The 9,779-nt window shown below is 36.1% G+C and overlaps 1 protein-coding gene across 1 annotated transcript in view; it reads right to left on the reverse strand.

Annotated features, from left to right (window-relative positions):
- Nucleotides 1-472: 472 nt before the first annotated feature.
- Nucleotides 473-9,779, reverse strand: part of CFAP54 (cilia and flagella associated protein 54) — a 374,000-nt gene continuing 364,693 nt past the window's right edge. The window contains 1 exon segment of the mRNA XM_017893969.1: nt 473-899. The gene's annotated coding sequence lies outside the window, so the exon portion shown is untranslated.

A 9,779-nucleotide genomic window follows, 5' to 3' on the forward strand; every position in this document is an offset into this window, starting at 1 on the left:
TCATATGCTATAAGAGGCAATTCTCGTCATTTATGGTCTCATTAGGTATTTCATCTACCCAATACATCTCCTCAATATTTCTTCCCGGAAGTAATCAACTTGTGGCTCAACTAACAATATTTTGGACTAGGGATTCTTGTTTCTGTCTTCCTTCTTTCTTTTTTCCCATGCTTCCGCCCCACCCCCACCAATATAGTTACTGCATCATCTCCCATGAATCCTTGCTATTTCCCTGTCTTCCTAAAACATTTTGTGGAGGTTTCATGTTAACATCTATCTGCATTGTTGTACTGTGAATTGTAAGTTTGCATTTTTGTTGCCTTTAATATACTATCAGCATCTTAAGGGATGGGCCACAGCTTATGGATCTTTGTGTTTTTAGAGCCTGGAACTATGTCTAATACAGAGCAAACCTCCAAAAATGCATATTGAATAAACAAAGGACTAAATACACATGCATGCTCATTTTTATCAGAGTGTAGTTTTAATTTACTGGAGAATTTATTCTTTTCAAAACACAGGGAGAGTAGGGAAGCCAAAGCAACTTGACAAAGAAATAGATCAGCTGGACAAATTGAGAGCAAGCTGAGGAGATATACAGGCCTTGAACTCACAGAAAAGATAGTAGTTAAACTGTCCTACTGGGAGCTAAAGCACCTATGAAGCTGCAGAAGGCCAGTGATCAACAGCAAAATCTCAAAGCAATATCTAGAGTATTTGTATATATCATAAGAAATCAGATGGGGCAAGATCCAAGTTTGAACTGGAGGCTTCTGTGCAAGCAAGACATTGAATCATGACCACTTCTTCTCACCAAATTTCCAAAGGCTGACAGATATTGCTGAAAAATTCCTCAGTTTGTTGTCACACTCTTGATTTATTTCTCAGTTTTATCATCCCTAGAGGAGGAAAAAAGAGTAATACCTTGAATTTCATATAATTTTCCTCATTTCAGAAAGTACATACTTCATTTCACCTCACCTGTTAAAAATTATGCTCCTGCGCTAGTCCCCAACAGACCTGACCAAACCACGATGGAGTCACTCATGCTGAATGTCACATCATCAAACCAAAACTTTTAAAAAGCAGAGATCCCAAAACAGAACAGAACAATTTTTCCTGAAAACAGAAGATTCCAGTTTACCTGAGTGAGTGTAATAGGGAAGTCCCTCTGTTTGAACTCTTACAAAAAAAGCAGCCTGATATTAACCAATCAGGTTTTCTTTTCTATTCTTCTGTTTCCTTGTTCCTACCTTATAAAACCCACTGTTGTGCCATTGTCCAGTAGGAGATCTCATTCTGTTCTGCAGAATGGAGGCTGTCCCTGATTCATGACTTGCAAATAAAAGCAAATTAGATCTATAAATAACTTTGTTGGAATTTTGTCTTTTGACACTATATGCATATTAGAAATGTAAAGAATGTTGAAATACCATACTGTGGAATTGAGATCAATTGCACGGGAGTGTCAACGTGCCCCTACTGGCTGCTTGGAGCTGGATCCATTTTAAGGAAACAGAGTTCCCCAGAGGATTTTGATCATGTTAAGTTTAAAATTCTATTAAACTTCTAAATGGAGACGTTAAGTAGGCAGGTGGGTACAAGAATCTGGAGATAGGAGAGCACTCTGGGTTGGAGATAAAAGACTGGAGGATTTTGGCATATAAATGGTACTGGATAGGTTTATCTTGAGTGGGAGTATGGAGAAGACAAAAGAGAACATATGCTATGGAGAAGCGAATTTTTTGTAATTAAAGTCAGGTAATCTTTGAAGTCTTTGGTCAGCAAATCATAGCCCCAGGTTAAATTTGGACCACTGCCTGGTTTTGTTCAGTTCCTGAGCTAAGAATAATTTCAAATTTTTTATGGTAGGGAGAAAAATGCAAATAATATTTCATGGCACATGAAAATTATAAGAAATTCAAATTGATTTTTAAAAGTTTTATTGGAACACATCTATGCCTTTTGTTTATATGTTGTGTATGGTTGCTTTTGCACTGTAATGGCAGAGTTGACTATTTGTAATAGAGACACAAAGCTAGAAGATTTACTATCTCACCCTTTATAGAAAAAGTTTGAAGACCCATGTATTGTGTGAGAATGTGTCTTGGAACTGCTGTGACCACTGTTGCTGCCAGCAGGAAAACTAGACTGAAGACAAAATGTCACAAGGAAGAGGGTTGCTGAGATAACTGCTGAGAAATGAATGACAGCTCAGATGTGAATCATGTACTTCTGGATTGAGTCAAGCCAGAAGCCCACCTTACCTCCGGAATCTTCAGTTACATGAACAAATAAATTTCCTTTAGTGTATGACCCAGTTAAAGGTAGATTTTCTATTATCCAAAACCGAATGATTCTTAACTAATACAGTTGTAAGATCCAGATATAATCTCAGTTCTTTTTGCCCTTAATATACCCAAACTTGACTCAAACCTCCCATTTCATAACCTATGAAAGTCTAAAACTATTTCCATGATTCCTACAAATTCCCCAAAACTTAAGTTCTCATGATCCTTACTCCAGAAATACCATGTTCAGGATGCATGCTACTTTTCAACCATTCTCCCTCATTACTAGCTTCTCAAACATACAAACACATTTTACAACGATCATTTTTGTGAGTTTAGTAATTTTACTTAATGTTTGAGGGATCACTGTAATGGGTCACTTAATCCACTGTACAACCTTCTGTCATCTGATGGCTATCTATTCTTTTCTTCCCTTTCTCTTTTATTTCTCCAATTTCCAAAGCAAATAAATTCTTCTCTTTGCAGGATAGGCAGCCATTCCAGTTTACCTGGAGCTGTCTCAGTTTGGGGATAGTCCCAGATTTTGCACTGAAAGTCAATCTCAATTCTGGAAAAACTGGGAAGATTTGTGACCCTATCTCCTGTCTCAAGTAATTTTACCTGCTCCTCTGAAGCATCAAAGCTACCCCACATCAATGGCTCATAGAGACCACTTATTCCAATAGACTTATCAAAATACCTTTCTAACCAAGGCACCTCTGTCCTAAATGAGAATTACTGTACCAGATGTTTAAAAAATAAAATATCTCATCATTAAATGCAAACACATTTAGAACTATGTCATCTTAACAAAGTGATGCTTTCATCATTATAAAACATTTTATTTCACCTCTGGCAGTATCCATTTTTGAAATATACCTTAATGACGATACAGCGACACCAACTTTCTTATGCTCAGTGTTCACATGGTCTCCACTTCTCCATACTTCTATTTTCAACCTGTTGGTGTCTTTTATTTAAAATAGAACAATCTCTGCTTTTAAATGAAAGTTGTGGTCAATTTACACAATATAATTAATAATATGGCAAAATGTAAGTCTAGTGTAAGTTATCTAGATTAATAGGCTGACTTTTTTTTTCTTTCAGCACTTTTAAGAAGGCAATTCATTATCACTTGGTCTCCAATGTTTCTGATGAGAAGTCAGCCTTTATTCTTATTGCCCCTTCCTTAGGACTCTGTTTTTTCCTTCTGGTTGATTTTAAGATGTTTTCCTATTTTGATTTTCAGAACTGTGACTATGATTTGCTTGGGTGTGGTTTTCTTTTTATTTATCTTGCTTGGAGTTCATTGAAATTCCTAAATCTAAAGTTGGTTAATATTTTAAATCAAATTTGAAAAAAACTTTTACCATCCCTTTTTCAAAGGACTCTTTCCTTGCTATCTAGAACTTCAGTTGCTTCCTATCTGGGACTCTTTTCTATCTTTCCTTCCTGTCTTAGACTTCAATTTCACACATGTTGAAACATGAACAAGCCATCATAGCTCTGAAAGTTTTGAAAATAATTTTTTTCTCAGTGCTGAGTTAGATAATTTCTACTGATCTGTTCGGAAGTGTACTGTTTTTTTTTAAAAAAAAATTCTGTAGCAACCTAATTTGCTAAGTCCATTCAATGAATTTTAAATTTCAGATATATTTTCCAGTTTAAGGATTTCCATTTGGTTATTTTCTATTTCCATATCTATCCCGATATCCCCCATCTCTTTATCCATTATAGCAATCTTTTTCAATGGATTATTTTACATGTAAAGTATAGTTATTTTAAAGTCTCCATCTGCTAATTCTAACACCTGGGACTTCTGGAAATGTGTTGACTGTTTTTTCCCTAGATTGTGGATGATATTTTCCTGCTTCTTTGTATATAAAGTAATTTTTAATTTTTTAAAGTACATTGTGGGCAATATTGTTGAGTTTTGTTCTAGCATACAGTTAAATTACTTTTATCTTATGGAGGTTTGATGGGTGGGCGTATTTTTGGTTTGCTGTCAGTTCTCATTTGTAGTCCTTGGTTCTAAAATTCTTCTTCTTAAGGTAGTCCCCTACTAGGGTTTTAATGAAAAGCACAAATAATTTCTTAAGTCCCTTTTCCTTGACCGGACTTAAATTACAAAATGTGTCTCTCCAGTACCATGCATCTGTTGAAATCTCTGGGGCTTAGTTCTTTTAGCCTTTCAGCTATGACTCTGCATTGAATTCTCTAGAGTCTCATCATGTGTATGTATTTTTGGTAGTCAGCTAATAGTTTTAGGAGAATTTGTGCACAGATTTTGGGGCTCGCCACACTGTCTCCCTCCTTGTTGAAACATTCCCTCCTTTATTTCTAACTACTCTGGCAGACCCACACCCTGACTTCTGAATCCTCAGTCCAGTCATTCAGTCTCTTCCTGATTGCACTCTGTCCCTTACGTATTTTGCAAGATGAGGTGTGCTCTCAGAGAAAAAGCTGTTTAAATTTGAACCTCACTTAGTTTGTTTCCATATTTCAAGGATTACCATTCCTCTGGTTTCTGCCTATTTTTAGTCATTCCCCAGGGACTTCAAACAATCATTTTAATTCTGATTTTATGATTGTTTGCACTGTTTTTAGATCCAGAGTTCAAAATTGCTATTGGCAAATGGTAGTTCAATAAAAGCCACTCTGCTATCACCAGAAATGAACTCCTATCACTATCATAAAAAAAAAAAAACCAACACAAAACAATAAATAACCTCTGATCCTTCTAGATAGAAACGAACTTCCCCCAAAGATGCATGTAATAATATAAGAATGTAATAATGGTAAGAGCTACCTGTTACTGACCATCCAATATGTGTTGGACATTGTTCTAGGTGCTTTATATATCCTAAATTTACAGATGAGAAAACTAAACTACAGAGAAGTTAAGGAACTTGGCCAAATTCATGCAGGTGGTAAAAGGAAAGCCAGGACTATCCGATGTCATAGCTAACTCCCTCATCCATGATGCTATACTGCTATTCAAAAAACATAGGGTAATTATCCCTTGATGGAAACAACTTAGAGGAGACTTAACCTTGTAGTACAGAATTCAACTAAATAACTTTTATAGTTCCTTTAAACGTAATAATCTATTTTTTTCTTTTTTTTTTATTTTTTTGAGGCGGAGTCTCACTCTGTCGCCAGGCTGGAATGCAGTGGTGCGATCTTGGCTCACTGCAACCTCCACCTCCCAGGTTCAAGAGTTTCTCCTGCCTCAGCCTCTGGAGTAGCTGGGACTACAGGTGTGTGCCACCACACCCAGCTAATTTTTGTATTTTTAGTAGAAATGAGGTTTCACCATGTTGGCCAGGATGGTCTCGATCTTTTGACCTTGTGATCTGCCGGCCTCAGCATCCAAAAGTGCTGGGATTAAAGGCGTGAGCCACCATGCCTGCCTAAACGTAGTAATCTCTTTTCTTTCTTTCCTTCCTTCCTTTTTTTCCCTTCCTTCCCTTCCTTCCCTTCCTTCCTTCCTTCTCTCCCTCTCTCTTTTTGACGGAGTTTCGCTCTTGTTGCCCAGGCTGGAGTGCAATGGCACAACCTCGGCTCTCTGCAACATTTGCCTCCCAGGTTCAAGCGATTCTCCTGCCTCAGCCTCCCAAGTAGCTGGGATTACAGGCATGCACCATCACACCCAGCTAATTTTGTATTTTTAGTAGAGAAGGGGTTTCGCCATGTCGGTCAGGCTGGTCTCCAACTCCCGACTTCAGGTGATCCACCTGCCTTGGCCTCCCAAAGTGCTGGGATTACAGGCATGAGCCACTGTGCCTGGCCCATAATAATCTATTTTCTTACAAAAATTATAATTTCAAGTCAACTAAAAGTATTAATTTTCATGTCAGAGAAATTAGTTTTCCTCAATCACCAATCCAGAAACGTATACATCAAATAGTATTCCCATATCAACTCAGCTCCTGCAGAACTGTTTCTCTTTTCTCTACTTTTGAATTTGAGTTGTAGCACCTCAAGCAGAACTATGTACTTGCAGTTACCTGAACTGCTGAAGCACTACTTGTATACTGTGTTTATTCTGGATGCAATGTCAAGACTGATCAACCAACTTATTGCAAGCAGTTCGAAGATTCAGCCTTTGAAGTCTTGAGAAATAGCCATTTTGGTGTGTTTTTTCTATACAACCCAAAATATATTTGAAAATATTTTAACCAGCAAAATTGTTCTAAGAAAACAAAAAACACATTATTTTCCTCATACAAAATTAAACTGTTTTAAGGTCAATAAAAACATTTGTTTCCTTGATATCCCTCCCTTGCTACATGTCTCCCAAATAGTTTTAAACTAATTAGTCAGAAATTAATATTGTTTTGCAAAAATAAAATACATGACAAATCCTTGAAAGAAAAGTCTATAGTCCTTGAAATGATCTATAAAATGTGTGTTATTTTCCTGGGGGCTGCTATTGAAGACAGTTTTTTTTTTTTTTTAAATGGGATGTTATTATCAGGATTCACAGGAAAACTCATTTTCTGGAATGAGTACCAGGATCATTAATAGCAATGCATCTCCTAAGTATGTGGTCTGTTTTTTCCTTAAAATGCTGTTGATCTTGTAAAGCACTGTATTTACTTGTTAACAAGTGCTGCAGGAAAGCATACAGCCAATCTATGGTTGACTCCTAGTGAATGTAAAGGATGAATGGCACGTTTAAAAAATTAAAAGAAAAAGAAAAGGGCTCAATTCCTGGCTCCATCTTACTTTTCTACCACGTTGTCTTTGCTTAATTTTTCCTGTCTGGTTTTAATTAATCTTACCATTATTTTGAATGCATACTTATAAGCTACCTTAAATTTTTTGAGCAAGTTCAAATATGAATAACTAAATGGTCTAGATAAGACTGCCACAATTTAAAAAATAAGAACCACTGAACCATAAACAAAAATGGAAAGGAAAATGGGAATGTAAAAAAAAAAATTCACAAAATACATAAAAGAGTTTGTATTCTTGTTATTGAGGGATCTTGGAAATCTCAAAAAAAAAAAAAAAAAAAGATGAACATGCAAGTAAAAAATTGAGCAAAGATCCTGAAGAAGCATGACAACAGAAAATATATAGTGGACCAAACAATGTGAAAAACATTCAACCTCAGAAGTAGTCAAATAAATATAAATATAAACTTAAGAATAAATTTTTGTACAAAGTGGAAACATAAATTTATTTGTTTCCTTGAAATCTACCTACTTTGGTTCCTGACCTCAAGGAGAGGACAGATATGCAAACAAGCACGTGCAAAATAGAACGAGTGTGATAAGAGCACCTATGTGTTACATGGAGACACCAGGGAGGAAGTGGTACAGACAGGCTCCGTGGTGGAGGAGACGCCTGGGTTGAGTCCGGAATGAAGACTTGAGGCCATTAGGTATGAGTCTTTTTAAAAAAATTGATGAATAAAAATTGTGTATATTTATCATGTACAAACATGTTATTCTGAAATATATATATACATTGATTATTATTATAGAATAGCTAAATTGAGCCAATTAATATATGCATTTCCTCACATATTTTTCGTGGTGAGAACAGTTAAGATCTTCTCTCAGCAATTTTCCAGTGTACAACACATTGTTACTAACCATAGTCATTATTTTGTACAACAGAACTCTTGAACACATTCTTCCTGTTAAATGGTAATTTTGTATTTTTTGACCAACATCTCAACAGCCCCTCCCCTAGTCCCTGGTAACCACTCTCTACTTCTATGAGTTTAACTTTTTTAGATTCCATATATAAGTGAGATCATACAGTATTTGTCTTTCTGTGCCTGCCTTATTTAACTTAGCGTAATGTCCTCCAGGTTCATCCACGTTGTGGCAAATGACATAATTTCCTTACTTTTTTTTTTTTTTTTTTTTTTTTTTTTTTTTTTTGAGACGGAGTTTCGCTCTGTCGCCCAGGCTGGAGTGCAGTGGCCGCATCTCTGCTCACTGCAAGCTCTGCCTCCCGGGTTTACGCCATTCTCCTGCCTCAGCCTCCCGAGTAGCTGGGACTACAGGCGCCCGCCACCTCGCCCGGCTAGTTTTTTTGTATTTTAGTAGAGACGGGGTTTCACCGTGTTAGCCAGGATGGTCTCAATCTCCTGACCTCGTGATCCGCCCATCTCGGCCTCCCAAAGTGCTGGGATTACAGGTTTGAGCCACCGCGCCCGGCCAATTTCCTTACTTTTTAAGGTGGAATAATATTTCATTATGTATACACACACATTCCACATTTTATTTAGCCATTCATTCATTGATGGAGACTTAGTTGATTCCATATGCTGGCTATTGAGAATAATGCTGCAATGAACACAGGAGGGCAGATATCTCTTAGACATGTTGATTTCATTTCCTTTGGATATATAGCCAGTAGTTAGAATGCTGGATCAGATGTGAGCTTTCTGAATAAAAGGACTGCCTAAGTGTCACTGCTTGTGTGCACAGTCCCTGGCATAGTACTAGAATTTGATACATATCTTTTAAAATAAAGAGAAAGGACATTTTTGCCAGCAAGCAAAGGACCAGACTAATGAATAAGATCTATCAAATGAACAAATGTATGCTTGAATGAATGAGCTCAGTTTGTCAGAGAAATACTAATGTATCTATGAAAAAGAGATTAAATGACCAGCCTCCAAAGGACAAAATGAAGATTTAATTTTTTTCCTCCTATGGATCATTACATACACTTTATTACTAGGAAAACAAACTCTGGACAATTCCTTTGGCCCTAATTATATCTTGATCATTCTAACTGCATTTCATCCAAACCCCAGCAGGTCTAAACATTTTCAACTTCAGCATTTTCCCAGTCAATAAGCTCTGAAAAGGCCTGTCTATGTTACACTCAGGGAATATAAACAGTTGACTCAAATCTCAATACTTTTCTGAACATTGTTTTGTTTTATTTCTGGCTATTAGGGAAAATAATTAGATAGGCTATAGAAAATGTATTTAAATATTAACAATGGTTATTTTACAGTGGTCGACTTCTGGGTAACTTATTTTCACCTTTCAATATTTTGTAGATTTTCTACATTAGTTCCAAATTGCTTTTATAATAAGAAATCAGTCCAATAAATTCTTGTGAATCTTGTGGGGAAAAATTAAATTAGGCAAGTTTTGAAATTACTTAGAAATATTTGAATTTTCTAGAAATCTACTCAGTTTTCACATCATGTACAATTTAAAGGGATGGTTCAGGGTGGTTTGTACTTGGGCAGAATCTGGTTTTAGACCTATTCCATTCTAAGCTGTTAAATACAAAATGTATTAAAGTTATCTTAAATATCAAACAGGAACAAAAGCAATTAATTTTGAATAGTCTCCAAAGTTCCAGTTGAAAATGGTTATTTTTACAGGGCTCATATATTACAGGTTATGTTACAAATTATTACTTGTTGTAAAAAAAATTCCCATGCCTCTTAACCCAGCTTTTTAACTAATGAATTTAATTATGAAGAAAACTGCTGTCACTGAA

The sequence above is a fragment of the Rhinopithecus bieti genome, unplaced genomic scaffold (assembly GCF_001698545.2).
Source record: "Rhinopithecus bieti isolate Rb0 unplaced genomic scaffold, ASM169854v2 scaffold_23405, whole genome shotgun sequence".
In the NCBI taxonomy this organism is placed as follows: Eukaryota; Metazoa; Chordata; class Mammalia; order Primates; family Cercopithecidae; genus Rhinopithecus; species Rhinopithecus bieti.